The 25,529-nt window shown below is 44.2% G+C and overlaps 1 long non-coding RNA gene and 1 other non-coding gene across 2 annotated transcripts; both read right to left on the bottom strand.

The window, feature by feature from the left end:
* Window positions 1-316: 316 nt before the first annotated feature.
* On the bottom strand, window positions 317-21,121 carry LOC117974589 (uncharacterized). The gene is made up of 7 exons (XR_010112709.1): window positions 17,229-21,121; window positions 15,272-15,526; window positions 12,722-12,937; window positions 11,455-11,657; window positions 6,784-6,947; window positions 4,174-5,745; window positions 317-2,239 (listed from the first exon to the last, which is right to left on the bottom strand). It is a non-coding gene; the product is annotated as an uncharacterized LOC117974589 (long non-coding RNA).
* On the bottom strand, window positions 4,650-4,721 carry TRNAQ-CUG (transfer RNA glutamine (anticodon CUG)). Its single transcript has one exon. It is a non-coding gene; the product is annotated as a tRNA-Gln (tRNA).
* Window positions 21,122-25,529: the final 4,408 nt, after the last annotated feature.

Below are 25,529 nucleotides of genomic sequence, written 5' to 3'. Positions count from 1 at the left end.
CCTGTAGATGTACCACAAGACTGTGACTCCAGGGTTGCCCAAATGTTATGAGAAGTTATTTTTGAACGTAAAGTTTTCAAAAATTTTACATATGTTTACATCTTCTCTACTGTTAGTATGGTCTATGCTTAGCATGTATAGTTTAACAATGATTTGGAAGAAAAATATGTAGGTATGTTAACAGTAGTTAATTCCAGGAGGTGTGAATATGGATGACTGGTTATCTTCCACTTTATGAATTTTTTATATTTTTAAATGGAAAATTCTCAATGACCTGGAAGTTAAAGAACAGATTAGATATGGAAGGGGTGTAGGGTAGGTGAGAGGAAAATGTAAAGGGAAGGACAAACCCAGTTCTGGCAGGACCATGTTTAAGTTGAAGGTTTCTGGGGAGAAGTTGTTGGGATAAGAAGGATACGAAGGAGGCAGGAGAATCATGAAAATATGTAGGACAGTGTATTGCCTGTCTTATCATTCCTCCTCCTTTTGTGTTTCTTCCAAAGAAATACACAGACTTATATTTCTTTTCAAGCATGCTTATCATTTGTGTTTCTCTTTTATTAATGTAACTGCCTGGTAGGTTTATCTTGCCCATTGCCCAGGTAAGCCAATGGAGCTGAGAACAGCAGGCTTTCTACAATAGAGAAAGAATTTAATAAATGCAGAGGCAGCTGAGGGACCAGGACAGGGGTTTATTATTACTCAAATCTGCCTCCCCCAAAATTCAAAGACTAGGGTTTTTTTTTCTTTTTTCTTTTTCTTTTTTTTTTTTTGGATAATTTGGCAGGCAAGGGGCTAGGGAATGTGCAAAGCTGATTGGTTGGGTTGGGGATGAAATCACAGTGTCAGAGCTTGTTTACTGCACTGAGTCAGTCCCTGGGTGAGGGCCACAGGACCAGAAGAGCCAGTTTACCGGTCTGGGTGTGCCAGCTAGTCCATCATAAGGCAGGGTCTGAAAAATACCTTGAACACCAATCTTAGGTTTGACACCAATAATCTTATATACAGGCACAGCTGGGGAGCTTAGGAATCATGTGGCTTCTGGCTGCATGGCTCCTGAGCCGTAATTTCCAATCTCGCACTTAATTTGTTAGCTTTGCTAAGGAGATCTGATCCCCAAGATAGGAAGGAGTTTGTCTCAGGAAGACATCTTTGTTTCAGACTTAGACTTGGAACTAAACTTCTCTCATAGTTAGCCTGGCCTATGCCCAGGAATGGACAAAGGCAGCTCAGAGGTTAGAAGTAAGATGCAGTCAGTTAGGTCAGATTTCTTTCACAGTCATAGTTTTCCTATGTCAGGTTTTTCTCACTGTCATAATTTTTGCAAGGGTGGTTTTGTTAGGAGCAGTATAAATGCAGTGGTTCTGAGAATGTCTTCTGGAGACAGGCTACCTTCACTTCAAATTCCTGCTTTCAAATCCTCCTTTGCTGGCTGAGTGACCCTGGACAGGTCACTTAACGTCTTTGTGCATCTCACATGGAAGATGAAGGTGATAGTGTGACCTCGGCCTGAGGTAAGGACTAAATGAGTAAACACATGCACATAATCAACTGTGCCTGACATGTGGCACTTTGTGTTGCAGACAAAGCTGATGATGTGCATGTGTTACTCATGTGCATGTTAGCTCTTGTATTTTGCCTGCAACACTGCACAAAGAGCAGATGTGATGAAAACCAATTGTATTGAAGTTACAGCAGTGATACTTTCCAGTGGCCGTGCACCCTCCCAGGGAGACTGCAGCAATCTTCTCACCAGCAGTAACCTCCTGGGCTGGGAGATCCCAGGAAGGCCCCTCAATCTCCAGCAGGTTTGACCCTCAAGGAGCTTCGGGGAATGAACTAGAGAAGTATTTCTATCTGGGAGGAACTGGGAGTTTATTAGCTCATGTGTTCAGCTCATCCAAAGGGGAATAATGATTCAATTTCTTGCTTCAAATCTGCCCCAGTAAAATTCTTATAGTTTTGCCCAAGTGCAGTGGCTCACGCCTGTAATCCCAGCACTTTGGGAGGCCGAGGCGGGCGGATCACCTGAGGTCAGGAGTTCGAGACCAGCCTGGCCAACAAGGTGAAACCCCATCTCTACTAAAAATACAAAAAGTAGCCGGACGTGGTGGCAGGCACCTGTAATCCCAGCTACTTGGGAGGCTGAGGCAGGAAAATGGCTTGAACCCGGGAGGCGGAGGTTGCAGTGAGCTGATATCGTGCCATTGCACTCCAGCCTGGACAACAGAGTGAGACCCTGTCAAAAAAAAAAAAACATATAGTTTTACAGTGGAAGACATTTCTACATGTAGGGGAGGAAATATGACTTTTTCTCACCCAGCCTAGGTTCGCTGCTGAGACCCTCACAGCAAAAGACAGACTAACAAGGGAAGTGCATACAGATTTATTTAATGTAAATTTTACATGACAGGAACGCCTTCCAAAGGAAATGAAGGCCCATGGAAACAGCTAAACCTCAGTTTTTGTTTTTGTTTTTTTAACAGTAGGTTTATTCAAGAATGAATAGTCATGGAGAAGTATGATAAGTCAATAAAAGTATGATCTAACAGTAACAAAGTGGGGGAAAGGTAGCCAGGCCTCTGTGTTCAGGCTCTTCTCTGTGTCCCTGTGTCTTCAGAATCAAGGATGCACCTTTCCTCTGGGTACAGAGAGGGCACCTCTCACATAAAAGTCTTATACTTGATTTCAGGGAAGGGCAGGGGGAGGGTGACAGTGACCTTCCTGCTTCTGTGGTTTACTCATATTCCTTTAGCATAAAATATTCAATACCCCAAGATGTTATACTTTGGAGTAGCATGTCCTGAATCCCATCATGCACATGCAGCAAAACCCAGAATCTTTGAAGAGTGATGACTACAAAATATTTAAATTCAAAATACAAATGATGGCCAAGTGGGGTGGCTCATGCCTGTAATCCCAGCAGGGAGGTGTAGGGAGGCCCAGGCAGGCGGATCACTTGAGTTCTGGAGTTTGAGAGCTGCCTGGCCAATACGGCGAAACCCCATCTCTACTAAAAATACAAAAATGAGCCCAGCACATGGTGCACACCTGTTGTCCCAGCTACTTTCAGGGAGTGGGGAACGGGTGGGCTGACGATCAACTGAAACAATATCATATTTAAGAATGATTTTTTTTTCCTATAGGGCTAGTCAAGTGAAGCAGTGGAAGTGGAGAAGGAACAAAGAAACCTGTAACTGGTTGTGATCAAATATTTGTAAACAGGAATGAATTTTTATGCACTATACACTGTTATCAAAGTTACATATGCTGCAAAGCTGGTAGTGAACAGCAGTGCCCTGGTCCCTTCCTACACTTATCTGTAGGGATAACAATTTTTAATGCACGCAACCCACCTATACATAAATATTGTTACTCTTTGACTGTCCAATTTTCCATCCCAGGTCCTGCAGTTCTGCCTGCAAGGGGAAACGGAGTTTGTGTTTCCTTACCTGCCAGTCCACTCCAAGGAGCCAAGAAGGCGTCCTCTCACCCCCTCAACCCCGGCTCGTCCTCCAAACTGAGCCCCTCAAAGACTGCGGTATTTTTCAGTCCTTCGTAACCGCTCTCAGCCCCAAAATATGAAAATGAGAGCGATGGTCCTGAGCGCCTGGAGTGACATCTTAGTTCGCTCCCAAGACCCATCAGGAACCTCATCCCAAGTGCTCTGAAGAGCAGGAGAAAACATTTTTAACTAAGGCGTCTTCTCCGTGGGGCAGGGTCCTGACGGGAGAAGGGGGAGCCCCATCTTCAGAGACTCGCCCCTCAGAGCTGCTCAGGTTCCTCTTCCCCGTGGCCCTGAGGGAGCTCGGCCGGGGCGACCCAGGATCAGAACCCGCGCTCCCAGCCCGCGCGCTTGAAGACGCCGCCGCGCGGATCTCTCTTTCTGGCTGAGATCTTGGGACGAAAGAATGAGATTTCCCGGAGTCAGGTTCCAAAGCTTAGTGAAACAGCGACTTTTAGGGCCCGCAATAGAGACGCAGGAGCTAGAAATTCGGCATAAAAATCTGAATATGAAGAACAGAGCAAATTAACATTCGGAATCGGATGGGCCATCTGAATAAAGCAGTGCTACTGCCAAGTTAGGTCTGGAACCATCGATCCTAAACTGAGACACACTCTCCAATGACTGAGCTAACCCCATCAGAATTTCTCACGCCACCGTTTACTTACCAAAAAGACAATGGGTGCCATTAGGAGATTCCCGAGTGAAAGGAATCTCGGGGTCTAGGATAGAGGGGCAGCAGCCTTTTTAGTGGAGGAGACCTGTCACCCCGAGGCCCAGGGTCGCCCTGAGAGGGGGTGGGGACTTCCTGGGTCGCTGGGTCCCTGGCGGGGGTGTCCGGGCCTCCGATTGCTGGGTGCCAGGAGGCTCGCCCAGGAAGGGGACCCTGCAGGCTCGCTGATCCCGACTGGATGACTCGGCAATTTCCCTGTGGTCCGGGCCACTGCTAGAACCCGGTTTCTGGGACCCCGAACACCGAAGAGGGAGACGAAGAGGGGACGAGGAGCGCGGGGCACATCGCGAGGCTCAGACAGCGGGAGCAGAAGGCACACGGAGGCCCACAGCGCAGAGTTTCTGAACGTCAGGGGAATCCCCATTCCATTTAGGGAGTAAAACACAACATTGCCGTCCTAATTAAACAGAAAGGTTCCACCGAGACTCGAACTCGGATCGCTGGATTCAGAGTCCAGAGTGCTCACCATTACACCATGGAACCTCACCGCGCGAGTTTGCTGGAAACGTCTGAATTCCCAATAAGTAGCAATAGTTCCCATTCAACCATGTCAAGGCATTTCTATTATCCCACAAGCAACACTCGAGGAAGGTGGACCTGCGGGAAGGAGCCATCCTTCTTGCTTTCTCTCTGCCCTCTCCTTTGATCGACTTCTATCATTTCATTTGCACCTCGGAAAATGAGGCAAAATCCACTGTGAGTTTAGGGCCAGAGAAGAGCCCTTGAAGCCTCGGTCATAGAGTTTCCTGTGCCACAGTGAAATTTCTTTCTTCCTTTCTTTCTCTCTTTCTCTCTCTCTTTATTTGTCTCTCTTCTTTCTTTCTTTCTTTTTCTTTCTTTCTTTCTTGTCTTTCTTTCCTTCTTTTTTCTTTCTTTCTCTTTCTTTCTTTTCTTTCTTTCCCTTTCTCTTTCTTTCTTTTTCTTCCTCCCTCCCTCCCTCCTTCCCTTCTTCCCTCCTTCCTTCTTTCCTTCCTTCCTTCCTCTCTCCCTCCCTTCCTCCCTCCCTTCCTCTCTCACTTTCTTTCTTTCTTTTCTTTCTTTCTTTCTTTCTTTCTTTCTTTCTTTCTTTCTTTCTTTCTCTCTCTTTCTTTTCATTGAGGCAGAGTCTCGTTCTGTTGCTCAGGCTGGAGTGCAGTGCAGTGGCAGTGGGCGATCTCCCCTCACTGCAACCTCTGTCTGCCGGGTTCAAGTGATTGTAATCCGCAGTAGCTGGGATTACAAGCGTGGGCCACCATGCCTGGTTAAATTTTGTATATTTAGTGGAGATGAGGTTTTGCCAGGTTGGCTAGGCTGGTCTTGAACTCTTGACTTTCAGTGATTTGCCCACCTTGGGCTCCCAAAGTGCTGGGATTACAGGCGTGAGCCACTGCGCCCAGACCGGAGATGAAATTTCTGCAAAATTTCTGTTATTTTCTTTATGCTTTCCCTGTTTTCTGTTTGCCCAAGGAGGCCAGATGATTATCAAAACAGGACGTGGGACTTCCTGGGCACCTTGCCCCCTTCCTCCCTGTAGTATATAACAGAAGACAGCAATCAAGTGAGATTGGGAAGCAGGGAATCCCTTATTTTTTTATTCATATTCTTCTATGTTTGTTTGGTTGGTTTTAAAAAAATTTTCTCACCAGAAATGGAGATTTGTTGGATTTAAAATAAATGCAATCAGCCATATTTTATATTTCTATAAAACACTGAAACCAGGCCATACTCACCTGCTATGACTCAAAATCAACCATATACTGTCGAGGTCAGGAGGCAGGGCCCTGACATTTAAGCACAGTGTGTTTTCTCAGAATTGGCCAAGTTGATGCCATTCCAATTTCTCAATATCTCATGACCCATTAATTGCAGTGTTTAAAAGTGTACATGTATCGTTACTGAAAGCCCAGGAGTTCCATCTAGGCCCTGCTGCTCAGCTCACAGAAAGCCAATCATTGAGACATTGAGTATTGCTGAGGAAGAAGGCTTTAATTGGGTGCTGCAGCTGAGGAGATGGGAGATCAGTCTCAAATCAATCTCCCTGATCAACTAAAACGAGGGGTTTATACAGCAGGGAAGAAACGTAACTGTGTGTGGGAAAAGAGGAACTAGGGAAGGGTGAGGAAGCACTCATGATGAGTGAAGGGACTGGCAAGTCATTGTCTGGATGCTGTGATCTGCTGAGTTTCAGGTCTATGATGCTTTTTGAGAGGCTGAGGGTCCTTTCCTGAGGAAGGAACTCAGATAAAACAAATGTAAGTTTCAAGCTTTAAGACCAGAAAGGTCCATTTTTAAGTCTATCCAAAAACACTGTATGTGGGACTATTGGGTCAATTTCAGTCCCCACTTTCTATTTGTCAGTTCCTCAATCATGGGGAATCTGGTCATGCATCTTTCTGGCTTTGTCATGAGGAGAAGGGGCATCCTGAGCAGCTCCACACCATGGGTGACCGCATGGCCACCCAGGAATCAAACATTCATCTAATACTGTAGTTTCTCCTGAAACACAATCTTCCTCTCTCCAGTTCCCCATTTCCACTAAAGACAAAACACAGCAGGACCAACCTACCTGCAAAAGAAGCTTCAGTCCCATATACTTGGCCTGATTACCCACACAAAGTGCAGCAAGAATCCTTGTCCATATAGGCTCTCCTAAATGGGCTTTGCTGGAACATTTCACAACACCATTTCAGGCAAAGCCCTGAGAAGATTACCAGTTCCTCCACCTGTGTCCTGTTATAAAAGAAAACAGAATCTTATTGAACTTATGCAAACAAACACATCATCATGAGTTAAGAATATTCAGTTTACAAATTCTGGAGAAATTCGGCAGAGAGAGAAAAATATGCCTCAAATTCTGTTTAGAAGACTATTCTACTCAATTGTTGCAGGCTATAAATAGCTCAAAATGACAAAAGTTCTCCAGGCTTTGAAGAATAAACAATGTTTTAAACAAACAAACAAAGACCATAAAAACTTATTTCAGTCCTCCATTAGTTCAGTCCATACAATCAGCTCCTGCTCTGCTTCATAGTGGGCTAGCAATCTTTATGAACGTATCAGCCTTTCTATTAGTGCCCTGGGTGAAATTTTCTCTTTACTTCAATGGCACAATCTCCAAAGTTATCAGAAACCTGCATCCAAGAGTCCTTTTCGTGGACTTCCCCAAAGAAGCAAGGCCTGGACTGTAACTGATTATAAGTCACTTTTTGAGAAGAATCAAAGCAAAACAACAATTGTGGATAACAAAAGCCTTAAGACAGCCATGGTTATAGACACAGTTGACAAGGGAATTCTGTTGCTTCTGTGGCACACACAATTTAACATAATAATCATAATTATTACTGACAGCATAGCAGAACTCTAGGAATCTCATACTATCCTGGAACACACATTAACAACACATCTGTGTCAATAGAACCCAAAGGAAGTGAAACACCACCTCAGATTTGACAATGCTTCTTGCAGAATTCTACATAACAAATAAGCCTAAGAAGCCTAATATATCTCTCTTGGACTTCAAGAACCTAATATCCAAAAAGTTAATTTGAGGCCCAAAAGGCTCAATATGAAAATTTCACTCTTAGAAAGTTAGCCAAAGTTTTGAGAGACTTGATATCACAAAATAGAATCACAGGTCACCTTAAAATAGTCAATCATTTAGGCAAAAGGTAAACAAAAATATTTTATTTTATTAATATTAATAATTTTTATTTTTTTAAATAAAATTTAAAATAAATTATTAAAAATTTTTTCAAAATAAATAATAATTTTTATTAATATTACACAAACATTTTGATCAAGAGAAAACCAAATTTTGCCTTTGTGTGATGTATTAAAATGTTAAAGCTAATTTTAATGAAACCTTATACACAAATTTAATTATAATCAGTTCAACCATAAGGTAAGAGTTTCAAAAACCTTTCATGACCTTTTATACTTTTCTATGAAAAAGCAGATGAATGCTCAAGAAAACCCTGTTATTCTGATACACGGGCCCAGTTGCTGGCCTTGCATCAGTGTGTTTCTGAGTGTAAAGTCTAATTTATAGAAAAATCTCTGAATTTGAGAGGCCAGGGTGGGTGGATCACTTGAACTTAGGAGTTTGAGTCTAGCCTGGGCAATATGGTGAAACATTGTGTCTACCAAAAAAAAAAAAAAGAGAGAGAGAAAGAAAGAGAGGAAGGAAGGAAGGAAAAGAAAAGAAAAGAAAAGAGAAGAAAAGAGGGAAAGAAAAGAAAGTCTCTGAACTAAACTTATCTCTCAGACTCCAGCCTTAAAATTCTCATGTGCCCACCTCTTCTGTCCAGAGGAAGAGGGGGCATGAGGTGGAAAAGGGTGCATGTGGGATTGTTGGGCCTAGAGGGATGGAATGGTTTCAATTTCTGGTTCCGTGTCTCATGGAAGCAGTTCATTTTGATTGTCATCTTCCCCAGGGTCTGAAGATGAGGCATTCATTGGCATCAGTATTCAAGATTTAGCAGAAGTATGTGCCTTTTTCAGACCCAGGAGTCTAAGCCCTGTAAGCTAATAGCACAAGGATTAGTTCACAGGACATTTGTACTGCAGAAAGTTCTATTTCTCTCTCATGTCACTGTGATCTGCTGTCCAGTAGTTACTGCCTGCAGCACTTCAAACCATTGTATTAAAGTGGTTAGGATATTCTTTGCATGTAACTAGTTGCCAGCATTCTAATGACAGAACTGTGATCGAAAGCATCAAAAATGTGACAGAACCTATGCCAAACTTTTCAAAGTAAGACAATTAAATTTTCTCTCCATCATTTAACAAAATGCTAAATGCAAATATCAGTTTTGGAAATTCAGTATGAGGATAAATAATCTCCTTTTATTTAAATACTATACAACAAAACAAGAACAAAGTGAGAGTAAACACACTGTCATTTCTTTTCAGCTATTTTATTTATTTATTTTGAGACAGAATCTCCCTCTGTCACCCAGGTTGGGGTACAGTGGCAGGATCTCAGCTCACTGCAGCCTCCACCTTCGAGTCCAAGGTTCAATGGATTCTCTTGCTCAGCCTCCCGAGTAGCTGGAATTACAGGTGGGCACCACCATGCCCAGCTGATTTTTGTGTTTTTAGTAAAGACAGGGTCTCACCATGTTGAACTCCTGGCCTTCAGTGATCTGCCCACCTTGGCCTCTCAAAGTGTGGAATTATAGGAATGAGCCACCACACCCAGCCTTCTTTTCAGCTATTTTAAAAGAGCATAATCACATATTTCCAAGATTCGTTTCTAGATACAGTACTGATTACTGATTAGGTCACTTCCACCATTAAAATCTTCAAACCAGTGCAACAATTGTACATGTTTTGTTTTCAAGTACACACATGAAGACCCAACAGTGATACAAGGCTTGGGATCAAAAATCACTAGAAATTCTCACAACCTGTTTGTATTATCACTTCATCCAAGTGAATGTCACTTAATTTTAGTAATGGTAAACACAACTTAAGGAGGTTGAGAGAAATCCAATCAATATAATATCTGTAAGGACAAGGCCAATCTTTCTGAACGTGGAAACTTTGTACCCACATCATAGTTTTTCCTCATTAGAGGAAAGGGTCTGCAACCAACTCAAATGATTGGTTGAAACCAACTCACATTACTGATTGCATTGAATGTGTATCAAACCCCAGGCCATGGATACCTGGGTCCTAGTGTTCCTGTGACATCCCCTTGGGGTAGCGGAACACTACCTTTCAATGATGGGAAGTCTTGGGCAAGAGCAAGTCTCCTCCCCTTGTCCAATATAGACAGTTTTTCTGTCTAACCCTACCTCAGCAGTTGCCCTATCCCTGGGGCCAAGGGTTGGACGAGTTCCTAGCTCCAACATCAGTGGTAGATGCCTTTTGTTTTATGTGAGAAGCAACCAGGTTTTGTGCCTGTACTCTGGTGGTGGTCGATCATGTGATCATGACTTTTATGCCTACGCCACTGTGGCAAGCTTGAGAAATCCTCTTTCCCTGCTACATGTGTCTTGTCAGCACTAAGGACGTGGGAGGAAAGACCCAGCAAATGGGCAAAACCATGCTATGTATCTGGGACTCTCAGAGTTTCTAATCTGTCACAATAGTTCACACTTGGCCTTTAAGAAATGATGAAATCTTCAGTGATTTTCTCCAATGAACATTTATGGCTGCCATCTTTTCCTTCCATTATCTGTCAAAGATGAACTGCTTCATGTGTTTGTCCTTCTATAGGGGGTTTTCTCACGCTTTGGACTTCAGCTGACTCAGGGGCCTTGCAACTTCAGCTCTCTGGTGGGATCAAAGCACGTATGATTTTGCAGACCATACAGCTTTTTCTTGTCATTAGAGTGGGAACAACTGTCTCTTACAGCTTTCTGCATCTTAAACAACTGTTGAATCACATGTCTGTTTTAAAAAATCCTTATCTTTTCCTCTATATCTGGATTAATTTCCCTTCAGGATACTACACAAATTCTGTTAGCTGATCACTTCTTTTGAGGCTATGAGGTAGACATAGTGAGCATCTTGACGATCTCTGCAAATGAGTCTATTCATTAGGTGCTCACGGGAAACCTGGGCCCAGACCAGTAGTGAGACACACAACTGTCACCCACAGCTCTAGCTGAATTTTTGTCATGAGGCTCTTTCTCCTCAGTCAGCATACAAGTCTTAGAACAAGTTTGAGATTGGGACTATCTTAAAATAGGCTTCCTGAGTGGCTAGTAAGATTTGCTGGGACTCCAATTTCTGGTCAAATGTGAGCCAGCAGAGTAAAGACAACATTCTTGACCCAGGAGAAGGCAACAGTACATGGATACACCATATTTTTCATCAACCTCAGAATAATTACCTCAATGAATATTTAAATTAGTGATTGAAATACTTGTTTTCCCAAGCGTGTGATGCTGAAAATTGGAAAAGTTGCCTTGGTTGTCTAAATGATTGTGCGCTCAGATTGAATTTGAGTGTACACAAGGTGCAGTCTCCATTGGAAAAGATTCTAAGAACTGGATGTGGGTAGAGGATGCAATTATGGAACTTGGTATCCTTCCCACCTTCTTTTCTTTCTTCCCATTTCGACTAGTCTTGTAATGCTAGGCCCAGGCATCAATATACACACAACTAAAAAAGGCAAAATCAGTGCAAAAGACACAATATCTATACAATGAAATCAAATGGTGCCTATTGCTAAAGTTACTTTAACTTCTCATCATGTAGCCCAATAAGGTGAATGCTGCCCACCTACCAAGGGTGTTAGTCAGCTCAGGCTGCCATAGAAAGATACCAAAGGTTGGGTGGTTTAACAGCAGACTTTTATTTTCTCAATGTTCTAGAGGCCAAAAGTCCAAGATCGATGTGCTGGTAGAGTTGGTTTCTGGGGAGGCCTCTCTTCCTGGCTTGCAGAAGGCCACTTTCTTGCTTTGTGCTCCCATAGCCTTTCCTCTGTGCCTGTGTGGAGAAAGAGAGAGATTCTTTGATGCCCTTCCTCTTCTTATATGGACACCAACCATTCTGACCAGATTAGGGCCCCACTTGTATGGTCTAATTAACCTTAATTACCTCCTTAAAGACTCTATATCTAAATACAGTCAAGTTGGGGGTTAAGCTTTCAACATATAAATTCAGGGGAAAACAATTCATTTTATAACACCAAGCAATAGGGACGAGCCTAAGATTCTTTTTTTTTTTTTTTTTTTTTTTTTTTTTGAGACAGAGTTTAGTTCTTGTTGCCCAGGCTGGAGTGCAGTGGCATGATCTAGGCTCACCGCAACCTCTGCCTCCCGGGTTCAAACAATACTCCTGCCTCGGCCTCCCAAAGTGCTGGGATTACAGGTGTGAGCCACTGCGCCTGGCAATCCTATGATTCTTTACCTATTAAATCCTATGACATTTGCCTGGTGGTAGGGCCAGGAAGAAGTTGTTAGCAAGGCTGCTATTATTGCTCATTCTACAATTAGGAAAGCACACCTGAGCCGAAGTGCCTGGCTTATGGGAAAGAATGCGGGTCAAACAGGTATGAAATAAAAATAGGGGAAAATGGTAGTAAACAAAAGCAGTGCTCTTACGTGAGTCATGCATCCAGGAAGGATTAAAATTGTGCAATTTCATGGAAATCCTATTGTCTTTATCAGGAGAATGACTTAGAAGTTTTATTAACTGGGGGGGGGGGGGGTGAAAAGGATGGTGTCGATTAAGGACAACACCTGATTGCCCAGCATAATGTGAATTCTTGACTAAACAGGTATAGGATGTGAAGGAAAGATCAGCAGTCAAAGAAAACTCAAAGATTTTTAGACTGAGCATACGGAAGGATGGTGTTTCCATCCACAGAGGTGAGAAAATAGCATGTGCTGCAGGTTGTAGGAAGAAAAACAGAGATCAGCTCAGGGCCCCAATACCTTGCTTGAGTTTTCCATTCACCCTGTCCCCATTTCTACATCCCCTTGAGATTTTTGTGAGGCTGAATGCAGAGGTGCTTGGCCACTTCTCCCCCTGGGCACCAGTCCTCTCACCTCCTCCTGACAGCGTCTTCCATGGCCCTGTATCTGATGACCATCTCCCAACAAGATGTCATCCTGCAAAGGTGATCTGAGCCATAGCTGGGGCAAGGCCATCCACTCCTTGACTTGTGTGGCCTTGGTGGGCCCCAGGAGCACTTCACCGCTTCTCAGGGTAGTAGATCTTTTGTTTGGAACTCTTCTTCTGAGGAAAACAGGGAGGGAAACAGCCTGAGGGGTGGAAAGGGAGGGCTGTACCAGGGAGCCTAGGAAAGTTGAGCCTAGGCTCTCAATGCAAAGAACATTTACCACCTGAGAAGTTCTACTCAGTTACTATTGTTAGTTTAGAATCTCATCAATGAAAATGGTATAGAAATTTGCTTTCTTCCTGGTTATATGTGCACCTACATAATATCCTTAATTTTGCCTCTTGGCTCACAAGCCTAGAATACTTCCTATCTCCCTGGCCCTTTACAGAAAAAGTTTGCTGAACTCTACAGACAACAATGCCCCACACTTTACAGAAAAAGACACCCAGGAATGTCTTTTACTAATTTTCATTTGTTGGACATTTTTCCTGGTCACCAATAAGTTCCCTTTCTTGGCTTGTAATGATTAGTCTGTGGTTGGTTGTCATTTGCAATGACACAATATATACTGGGACCTCAAGGCAGAAAAGGTGTAGAAGAAAACCTAGGAAATATCATTCTCAACATCAGCCGTGGCAAAGAATTTATGGCCAAGTCCACAAAAGCAATTGTAGCAAAAACAAAAATTCACAAGTAGGACCTAATTCAATGAGAGAGCTTCTGCATAGTAAAAGAAACCATCAACAGGGTCAACAGACCACCTACAGAATGGGAGAAAATGTTCACAAACTGTGAATCTGACAAAGGTCTAATGTCCAAAACCTATTAGGAACTTTAAAAAATCAACAAGAAAAAAAATAATCCCATTACAAAGTGGGCAAGGTGACATGAACAGGCACTTCTTAAAAGAAGACATACAAGCAGCCAGCAAACACAGGAATAAATGCTCATCATCACTAATAATCAGAGAAATGCAAATCAAAGCTACAATGAGATACCATCTCACACCACTCAGAATGGCCATTATTAAAAAGTCAAAAACCAACAGATGCTGATAAGGCTGTGGAGAGAAAGCATATAAACACTTGGAGTGAATGTAAATTAGTTCAGTCTCTGTGGAAAGCAATTTGGAGATTTCTCAAAGAACCTACAACAGAGCTGCTATTCAACCAGTAATCTCATTACTGGGTATATACCCAAAGGAATGTAAATCATTAAAACAAAAAGACACATGCGCTTCTATGATCACCACCAGGCTATTCACAATAGCAAAGACATGGAATCAAAGTAGGTGCCCATCAATGGTGGATTAAATAAAGAAAATGTGGTACATACACAACATGGAATACTGCACACCCATAAAAAAGAATGAAATCATGTCTTTTGCAATAACATGGATAGAACAGGAGGCCATAATCTGGAAGAAACTAATGCGGAAACAGAAAATGAAATACTGAATGTTCTCACTTAGGAATGGGACCTAAATATTGAGCTCACACGGACATAAACTTGAGAACTATAGACACTGTGGACTACCATGAGGTAGGGAGGGAGGGAGGGAGAGTGGGTTGAAAAACTAGCTATTGGGTACTATGCGAACTACCTGGACCCAATATACCCATGTAACAATGCTACACTTGTACCCTTGGTACACAACAAAAAACTGAGATTTTAACAAGAACAAAATTATAGTACACTAAAAAAATTACTGCACAGAAAGTCAAATAATCATGGATTTTAAAAATTAAATATTACAAATAAAGATCTAAAATCAATAATCCAAACTTACACTTTAGGAAACTCAAAGAAAACAAGAGCAAATTAAGTCCAAAGTGAGTGGAAGACAAGAAACAATAAACACTAGAGCAGAAATCAAGGAAATTGAAAACCAGAAATCAATAGAAAAAAGTCAAAAAAACCTGAAGAGTGTTCTTTGAAAGGACCGATAAAACTGATAAACCTTTAGCTGGTGAACCAAGAAACAATGAGAAAAGATACAAATTACTAATATGAGAAAGAAAACAATGACCCTCACTTCTGATCTTGTGGACATTAAAAGGATAGTAGAGGACTATTATGCACAATTCTCTGCTCACAAATTTGATAACTTCGATGAATTGGATCAAGTACTTGAAAGATAAAGTTGACCAAAACTCTACAAGGAGAAATAGATACACTAAATAGGTCTCTGTCTATTAACGAAATTGAAGCAACAATTAATAACCTTCCAGAACAAAGCGCCAGGTCTAGATGGTTTCACAACCAAACACTTAAGGAAGAAACTATATCAATTCTCTCTAGAAAACAGAAGCCGAGGGAACACGTCTTAACTCTGGTCTAGGAGGCAAGCTTCACCCTAGTAGCAAAACCAGACAAACGATTTTGAACCAGGATGTTGAACTAGCCTGGACTGCTGACCAGCTCCTGAAACTCAATCCTGGAAGAACTGTAGAAGCGAGAAGAAAACGTGGCTTACGGGAACTGTAAAAAATGGTAAACCTCCTGTAGAGACCAAGGCAGTATTGACCCGGTGTGTGTGGAAGGTTAATGTTCACCGACAGCAGAGAGAAAACAAGATGGAGAAAAGTATTTTCGGTTCTGCTCTTGCGTCTCTCTCCATGGCTCTGGGCCAGCTGCGCTTCTTACCCCTTCCCGAAAGAGATTTGTCAGCGGCTCTTAACCCTCCAATGCGGTAGCTGCGATGTGACATCGGGAACCCATATAGGCTTCGCTGAGGAAAAGAGTAGATGAAAACAGGGGTGAAACCAGATGATCGCGGGGCTTTCCTCTTCAGAGTGTCCTCCTCAGGCCTCCAGAGCTAATGATTGCCATGGCCTCCCCACCACACTGCTTAAAGAGAAGTATTAAAAAGAACCCTGTGGACGGAAGATTTGCCTGGTGGAGTGTAAAACAAACAGGGGTGATAGAAATGAGTTCTGGGGACGTGCTGCTCTCCACTTGGGGCCCATTCTTCATTTTGCCGAGACCACCAAAGACTGGGCCTTCCTCGACAGGAAGGTCCGAGGCCCCTCTCCGCAGCTCCCCTCATCTGCACTCGGGTTCCTCCTCACATGCCTCCCCTTTCCCTGGGCCCCAGTTCCCCACCACTGCTTGTGTCCGCCCCACCCCATAGCTTCTCTCCTTTCGGGGAGTCTCGCTCTGTCACCCAGGCTGGAGTGCAGTGGCGCGATCTCGGCTCACTGCAAGCTCCGCCTCCCGGGTTCACGCCATTCTCCCGCCTCGGCCTCCTGAGTAGCTGGGATTACAGGCGCCCGCCACCACCCCCGGCTAATTTTTTGTATTTTTAGTAGAGACGGGGTTTCACCATGTTAGCCAGGATGGTCTCGATCTCCTGACCTCGTGCTCCGCCCGCCTCAGCCTCCCAAAGTGCTGGGATTACAGGCGTGAGCCACCGCGCCCGGCCGGGAATGTCATTTTTTGAGCCGCACTCCATCGCGAGATGTGGTCTAATGGTCTATCCAAGGTCCAAGTAGAGAATCAGTGACCAGGTACCTCTTTGTATTGCAGGGATCCGACAGCAGAGACGATAAAAGTCGCGCCGGTTTTAGAGCCAAATATGTAGAAACGCAGAGACCAACCAGACCCACTGGCTGCTTCAAAGACAGTCTCTGCAAAGTCTCGGCTTAGATAAATTCCTCTCCGGGGCCCGGGCTCACGCCTGTAATCCCAGCACTTTGGGAGGCCGAAGCTGGTGGATCATGTGAGGTCAGTAGTTCAAGATCAGCCTAGCCAACATGGTGAAACCCCGTCTCTACTGAAAATACAAAAATTAGCAGGAAATGGTGACACGTGCCTGTAATCGCAGCTACTTGGGAGGCTGAGGCATGAGAATCTCTTGAGCCTGGAAGGTGGAGGTTTCAGTGAGCCAGGATCGTGCAACTGCACTCCAATTTGGGGGACAGACAGAGACTCTGTCTCAAACGAACAAACAAAAATAAATAAATAAAAGAAAAATAAATTCCCCTACGGAAAGAACCCAAGGACTATACAGTAGTTCCCCCCTTCCCCTCCTTTTTTTTCTTTATTAGCGCGGCACAGTAAGTAAATGTAAAAACCACAGGGCACAAAGACAGGACGCTGCATTTGCCGGAAATGGAATCCGGGTCTCCCAGGTGGGAGGCGAGAATTCTACCACTGAACTACCAACGCCTCCTGACCCCGAGCTGTGCAGCCTTGGAAAGTTAAGACACAGACTTGGGAACAGGAGTCAAGATTTTCACCGTGTTCTCTTTGCAAGATGTGACAAACAAAAAAGACACCTAGAGCAATGGCTCGCAGTGGAGAATTGCCATCAGGCAATACCACAAAGTTATGGCTTCACATTAAAAGAGCTGACTTGAAAAAGCCTTATTCTGAGTAGGCTCTGAAGCAACTGCATAACAAACCTCTGTAGGAAAATATCAGAAACTCACCCAGCTTCTTGTCTCTGGTCCTGTATCCAGTGTGAGCCTGTGGAAAGTTCTTGCCTCGCTTGTTGATGTCTTCTCTTTGCCTCCCTGTTGCTTGGTTCCTCCCAAACCCTTTCTTCCCAAACTTGACACGAACATCAGTACTTTCCCCAAAAAGGCCTTCAGGACCCAGGAACTCGAGTATGAAAAGCTGAACTCTTGGGACTGTGCCTGGGATACTCCAGGAGACCAGGGTGATAATTGAGCTTCTCTCCTCCTACACCTCTTTTGAGTTCCTGGAAAACGCCAGGGATCAGATCTTGCTTTTAACTTCTTATGCCTTACAGAGACCAAAACAAGAGGGAATAAATGGACATTTCACTCCCAGAATTCTCTTTACCTGGCCCTGGTCAGCCACCCAAGGAGGCCAGTTCAGGGAAAAACAGTTCCATTTGATTCTAGGTAGATGCTAGGCTATTACCCCTCTAGTTAACATAAAGCGTTCTTTTGCTGTTTACTTTTGTCGGATATTCATGTTTTCACTCTCATTCTTTTGTTTATAATGAGCGTGGTATAGATTTGCACCGTTCTTTTTGTTGTTGTTGTTGTTTATTTTCTTTCCTTTTTACATTTTTTATTTCCAACTTTTATTTTAAGTTCAGGGGTACATGTGCAGGATGTGCAGGTTTGTCTCATAGGTAAACCTGTGTCATGGTGGTTTGATGCACAGATCATCCCATCACCCAGGTACTAAGCCCAGCATCCATTAGCTACTCTTCCTGATGCTCTCCCTCCTCCCAACCCCCACCCTCCAACAGGCTCCAGTGTCTGTTGTCCTTGCCCCCTAACCCCATTTATCCATGTGTTCTCGCATTCAGCTCCCAGTTATAAGTGAGAACACACGGTGTTTGGTTTTCTGTTTCTGTGTTAGCTTGCTAAAGATAATGTGTACTGCTTTTGACCCGGTGTGGTGGTTCACATCTGTAATCTCAGCACTTTGGGAGGTCGAGGTGGGTGGATCACGAGGTCAGGAGTTTGAGACCAGCCTGGCCAATATGGCGAAACCCCATCTCTACTAAAAATACAAAAATTAGCTGGGCATGGTGGCGCGTGCCTATAGTCCCAGCTACTCGGGAGGCTGAGGCAGAAGAATCCCTTGAACCTGGGAGGTAGAGGTTGCAGTGAGCCGAGATCTGGCCACTGCACCCCAGCCTGGTGACAGAGCGAGACTCTGTCTCAAAATAATGATAATAATAATAATAATAGGCTGGGTGCAGTGGCTCATGCCTGTAATCCCAGCACTTTGGGAGGCCGAGGCGGGCGGATCACCTGAGGTCAGGAGTTCGAGACCAGCCTGACCAACATGGAGAAACCCCGTTTCTACTAAAAATACAAAATTAGCTGGGTATGGTCGCACATGCCTGTAATCCCAGCTACTAGGGAGGCTGAGGCAGGAGAATTGCTTGAACCTGGGAGGCGGAGGTTCTGGTGAGCTGAGATCACACCATTGCACTCCAGCCTAGGCAACAAGAGTGAAACTCTGTCTCAAATAATAATAATAATAATAATAATGTGCACTGCTTTGAATATTTAACCCTTTTCTGCCATTGAACCATTAGAGTCCACATTTCCTTTTCTATCCAATATGAGAGACTTAGATCCATTATAATTAGCAGTAATTAGTGTTATGTTGGAGATGATGGGCATAGTTAGTCTCATTCCCACCACCTCATTGTATGATTTCTGTGTTTTTGCTTTGTTTATAAAATCTCTTCCTGCCTTTTTTTTCTTTTCTTTCTTTCTTTTTTTTTTTTGAGACGGAGTCTCGCTCTGTTGCCCAGGCTGGAGTGCAGTGGCATGATCACGGCTCACTGCAAGCTCTGCCTCCCAGGTTCATGCCATTCTCCTGCCTCAATCTCAGGAGTAGCTGGGACTAAAGGCGCCCGCCACCATGCCTGGCTATTTTTTTTGTATTTTTAGTAGAGATGGGGTTTCACCATGTTAGCCAGGATGGTCTCGATCTCCTGACCTCGTGATCCGCCCGCCTCGGCCTCCCAGAGTGCTGGGATTACAGGCATGACCCACCGCGCCCGGCCTCTTCCTGCCTTTCTTAACTAGACTGTTCTGTTTGGGTAAATTTGTTGTTTTCCCTTAGTGTTTTTGAAATTCCATATCCCTGATTTGTTAATATATTCTCTTAGATCTGAGGTGCACAGGGAGAAGGTAATCATGTACCTTAGCTCAGGGCACATTATGGTGGCTGCTCTCAGCAAGGCCCTTACTGTCTTTCCTTCTTTTCTCTGTTCATCCCACTCCCATTCCCCTGTCCACTTCCAGACACACATTCTGAGGAGTTTAGCATATGCTCTTTTATCCTACACTTTCTCTGCATATTTTAATAAAGGGATGTCTGGGGAGAACACACATTGTTCTTTGGGGGTGAGGGGTGTTAACTTTATTTTATTTTATTTATTTATTTATTTTGAGACGGAGTCTCGCTCTGTCACCCAGGCTAGAGTGCAGTGGCCCGATCTTGGCTCACTGCCAGCTCCACTTCCCAGGTTCATGCCATTCTCCTGCCTCAGACTCCTGAGTAGCTGGGACTACAGGTGCCCGCCACCACGCCTGGCTAATTTTTTGTTTGTATTTTTAGTAGAGACGGGGTTTCACCATGTTAGCCAGGATGGTCTCGATCTCCTGACCTCGTGATCCACCCACCTCGGCCTCCCAAAGTGCTGGGATTACAGGCATGAACCACCGCGCCTGGCCTAAAACAACTTTAAAATGTGAATGGTTTCCAAAAACCCATTTCATCCTCTTTACTCCATTCTGTGAACTATCTTCTCAACTTTTCTATTCTAATACAAAAGTTTGTGTATAGGCCGGGTGCGATGGCTCACGCCTGTAATCCCAGCACTTCGGGAGGCTGAGGGGGGCAGATCATGAGGTCAGGAGATTGAGACCATCCTGGCTAATACGGTGAAACCCCTGTCTCTACTAAAAATACAAAAAATTAGCTGGGTGTCCTGGCACACACCTGTAGTCCCAGCTACTCTGGAGGCTGAAGCAGGACAATCGCTTGAACCCAGGAGGCGGAGGGTGCAGTGAGCCAATATCGTGCCACTGCACTCCAGCCTGGGTGACAGAGTGAGACTCCATCTAAAAAAAGAAAAAGAAAAAGAAAGATAGAAAGCAAGCAAGCAAGCAAGCAAGACAAAATCAAAATATCAGAGATGATAAATTCGCTGGATGGGATTAACAGCAGATTAGACGTTGCAGAAGAAATGATCAGGGAATATGGAACCATGAATAATTGAAAATATGCAAAATGAAACTCACAGACAAAAGATTTTTTTTAAATGAAAAGATTATCAGTGAACTGTAGGGCAGATTTAAGAGGCCTAATTTATGAGTAATGTGAGTCCCTGAAAAGGAGCGGGGAGGAAAGGAAGCATTTATTTTCTTTCTTTGTTATTTTTATTACGAGTGGGGTTTCAGTATGTTGCTCAGGCTGGTCTCCAATTCCCGGCCTCACTCAACACCTCCTGACTCCTGAAGGTGTGAGCCACTGTTCCCAGCCAATTTTTGAAGAAACAATAGCTGAAAAGTTCCCAACCATAATGAAAATTATAAATCCAGTGACCCAAGGAGCTGAGGAAACCAAAGCACAAGAAACATGAAGAAAACCACTGCTAGATACCTCATAATAACATTGCTGAAATCCAGCCAGAAGAAAAAGACATTGTACATACACAGGAACAAAGATGAGAATTGCCATCAACTTTCTTTCTGCTCTCGCCGGCCCCCACTGGGAGCAGCAATGCAATAGGAGCAGACAGAAAAGCAACATCTTTAAGGTACTGAGGGCAGAGGAAGTTAATCTAGAATACTCTGCCAGAAAAAATAAATTCCCAAAACTGGAAGTGAAGTAAGGACATTTAGAGACTTACATAAGCTGACCGAATTCACTACCAGCTGACCCACACTACAGAAACGTCAAAGGAGTCTTCCGGGTAGAAGGAACCCAATACCAGATGAAAATCCAGATCTACATGAGGAAATGAAGAACACCAGAAATAGGTAACTATACTAGGTATTTTCTTATTTTGTAAATTTCTTTTGTAAAAGTTTGACCATTTAAACAAAAGCAATAACAATGGGTTGTGGGTTTATAACATCCGTAAAAGCAAAGTACATGTCAGCAATAACTTCAAGGCCAGAAGGCGAGGTTTAATATCACTTGAAGGTTGACTGTGATCAGTTAAAAAGGTTTGCTATAAGCCCTAAGGGAATTACTAAAATAACAAAAGAAAGAGTTATAGCTAATAAGCCAACAGAGGAGAGAGAATGGAATGATATAAAAACCGTGTGAACACTATGATGGAGTAATTGCTCTTCCTATAGTAATTGCACCTCTATCCTATAGAAATACACCAGTGGCTGAAAACGCCGAAAATGCCCGTACAAGAATGACTAGAACATTATATGTAATCATAAAATCACAGAACCAATTTAACTTCAAAAGCGTATGGAAAGGGCTAAATGAATGACAGTAAAACAAACAAACAAACAAACAAACAAAATAGAGAGAAGGCTGGGCGCGGTGGCTCAAGCCTGTAATCCCAACACTTTAGGAGGCAAAGGCGGGCGCATCACGAGGTCAGGAGATTGATACCATCCTGGCCAACATGATGAAACCCCCGTCTCTACTATAAATACAAAAATTAGCTGGGCGTGGTGGCGCGTGCCTATAATCCCAGCTACTCGGGAGGCTGAGGCAGGAGAATCGCTTGAACCAGGGAGTCGGAGGTTGCAATGAGCCGAGATCGCGCCACTGCACTCCAGCCTGGTGACAGAGAGCGACTCCGTCGAGAGAGAGAGAGAGAGAGAGAGAGAGAGAGAGATCCTAGAATCCTAGCGGACCTTGATTTACGTCCTCATGTCGTATGGGAGACACGGAGGAGAGGCGGGTAAAGTTGGTCTTGCTCTGCCATTCCATGAGAGAATGTGCCGGGTAGAAGAAAGTTGCCAGCGGTTTAAGCATTTTTAAAATGCAAGAAACGCTCAGTAGAACGAGCTTGAACCAGCCAACTCCAGACTTGGAAGCAAGCACACCACCCGACTGCGACATACGGACAGTCGACCCTCGCTCCGGCATCACCATGCAGAGCAAGCGCCCATCCAATGCTAGGCGGAGCCACCGTCTTTTGCAGAACAATTGTGCAGGTTCCAAAGCCTCGGAAAACCGGAGAGGCGCATCTTGCCAGCTACGGTTGAAACCCGTTCACTGGGTGATTCTGAAGCTAGAAGGGCAGCCGAATGGCCTTTCCCCCGTCCTGCCCCTCGTCCACTGTAAGCTCAGCGGGGAGCGGGACCCAGGGAGGTGAAGTGCACAGACTCGGCAGAGGCGGCGGGCAGAACCGCGGGGGTGAGAGGGCGCGGTGGCTGTGGGGCGGGAACCGCTGCTGAAAGGAGGCCTGGGTTGTTGGGAGGGTGACTGTCCGTGGAATCTTTGGCGGAGGGTGGTTTGGAAGAATGGCGAGGGGAGAGCAGAGGAGAAGGTGGTGACCCTGAGCGTCGGCCAGGGGAGAGTAGGCTGTGCTGTCCCTCCTCTCCCCTTATGTGGCGGGGGACATACAGTGGTCAGGAAGGGGGTTCTCCCTGGAGGAGGCTAGTCCACCACACTTCGGCTCCGCTGACCCCTGCGATTTCTCCACATGCGGGGCCCTCGTCTGCGGTGGTGTTTGCGCTATCCGGCGGCTGGGTTCGCGCACTCACTCTCCTGACGCCTTGGCTCACCGCCGACGCGGATATCGCCGCCAGGGACCCTTCCCGCCCTCCTACGAATCTTGAGTGCGCTTCCTTGGTGTTCTCACCGAAGCTTACGAACAGACAGATGTGAGCTCTCTGTCTTTTACACGCTGAATTTGGCTATAGCAAAAAAGCCTTGACCAAGAGCTTGGGTCTTCTTCGGACCTGCACACGACTCCCCAACTCCCGCCTGCAACGTCGGCTCTTGGATCCCGGGCAGGCAGCGTCCACCCAGCGTGGAACCGTGGCAGCCGCAGCCCCCGCAGGTTGGAGGGCAGACACTAGCAGGAGAAAGGCCACAAGGCCTGCGTGGTGGGAAAGCATGGGAGACGTCGCTTTCCTACTGGGCGAGAAGGTCTCCCTACAGTCTTTGGAGACAAGATGGAGGGAGGCACCCCTTCCAGGAACAAGGCGGCTGCTCCTGAGGCCTGGCTCCGCATGGAGGCTCCTGGGTCCCGCGCGCCCTCTCCCTACCCGCTGTAGCCAGAGCTGCTTCACACATCTCAACCGGCCTCGTCAGGGGAGGGGTTGGTGGATTGTTCCTTTCATAATTTTATAACATCCCTCTCTCTCTCTGATTAGTTTCTTTGTTCTGAAATATACTATATCTGGCATTAATATAGCCAGTCTTACTTTCCTTTAGCTAATGTTTGCATGATATATCTTTTTCCATCCTTTTGATTTCAATTTGCCTGTATCATCATATTTGAAGGTAGTCTCTTTGTAGCCAGGATGTAGTTGGGTCATGTCCATTAACCTACTCTGCCAATCTCTGTCTTGTAATTGGTGTACTTAGCCCATTGATATTTAATGTGATGATTGATATGGTAGGGCTTAAGTCTGCCATTTTATTTTTCCTTTTCTGTTTGTTCTCTCTGATTTCATTTTCTGGATATGCTTTATTTTTCTTACCTGCTGTGGTGACTTAAGCATCTTTGAGAATGGTGTTTTGCCTTATCCATAGTATTTTTTAGTATATGTGTTTGTATAGCCCTCTTGGTTTTTCCAGGTATATATATATATTCATATGTCTGTGCATCTATATCTGACCACACAGTATACTGGTGTCATTGTTTCACCAGTTGAGTGAACAATAGACAAGCAACCTCCTATGTAGGTCTCTTTACCCTTCCAGTTTATAATTGTTTCCAACATTTTCTGTATGTAGAGTTAGAACCACATCGGATGGTGCTATGATTTTTTTCTGAAACCATCAGGCATAGTTTAGAAAACACAAGAGGAGAAAGAAGGCCTATTTTGCTCACTGTTTTTTAAAAATTTTCTTTCTGACGTCCCAAGTTTCCTTCTTTAATCATTTCCTTTCTGTCTGGAGAACTCCCTTTTGCCTTTCTTTTAAGGCAGAACTGCTGGTCAGAGATTCCCTTAGCTTTTCTTAATCTGAAACTGTTTTGATCTTCCCCTTAATTCCTGAAAGATGTTTCTGTTGGACAGAGGAGTCTGGGCTGACAATTATTTTCTTTTACGGCTTGAAAAGCACTGCACAACTTCTTTCTGCCTCCATGGTTTCTGATGAGAAATCCATCATCACCAGAATTGTTTTTCCTTTCTAGGTAAGGTGTCACCTTTCTGTGTTGTTTTCCAGATATTTTCCTTGTTCTTTTCCAACATTTTATTTTTTCATGTCTTGCCATAGACCTCTTTGGTTTTTTTCCTATTTGGGGTTCTAACAGCTTATCGAGCCTGTAGGTTTATGTCTTTTGCCAAATCTGGGAAGCTTTCAGCCATTTACTTCTTTGAGTATGTTTTCAGCCTTGTCTTCTTCCTCTTCCCCTTCCAGACACTGATAGCAACATGAAAGTGAGAACTTTTGAGGTAGTTTCACAGGTCCCTGAGGTTCTGTTCACTTTCCCCCCCCCAGTCTATTTTTTCCCTGTTAGGATTCTGTAATTTCTGTTTTTTTCATCGGCAGTATATGGATTTGTTTGCTTTGCACCATCCATTCTGCTGCTGAGCCTATCTGCTGGACTTTTCATTTTAGTTGTTGTATTTTTCACTTCTAATACTTCCATTTGGTTCTCATTTATGTCTTGTATTTATTTGCTGAGTCTTTCTACTTGTCCATTTGTTTCAAGTGTGCTTATAAGTACCATTAAATCATTTTCATCAGGCTTGCCTGCTTTAAACTCTTTGTCAGACAATCCCAACACCTCTCTCATCTCATTGCCAGTGTATATTTGCTGTCTATTTTCATTCAGTATGAGATTTTCCTAGTTCTTGGTATGATGATTTTCAATTGAAACTTGGACTTTTGGGTATTATGCTATCAGAGTTTCAATTTTATTGAAACCTTCTGTTTTGACTACCTTTTTTTTGAGTCTGTTTCTGCAGGGGAAGAGGAGTGGTGCCATCTCATTGTAGCCAGGTGTGTGTAGAAATCCAGGTTTCTCATCTGACCGACCTCTGTTGACACCCTGAGTGGAGGAGCTGCTAAGGTAGGAGAGGGAGTTCCAGCAGCCCACTGCTCCTCCACTGCTACCTCCCTGGCTGGGTGGG

This window comes from Pan paniscus, chromosome 1, assembly GCF_029289425.2.
Source record: "Pan paniscus chromosome 1, NHGRI_mPanPan1-v2.0_pri, whole genome shotgun sequence".
Classification (NCBI taxonomy): Eukaryota; Metazoa; Chordata; class Mammalia; order Primates; family Hominidae; genus Pan; species Pan paniscus.
This window is presented reverse-complemented; position numbering and strand designations above follow the sequence as displayed.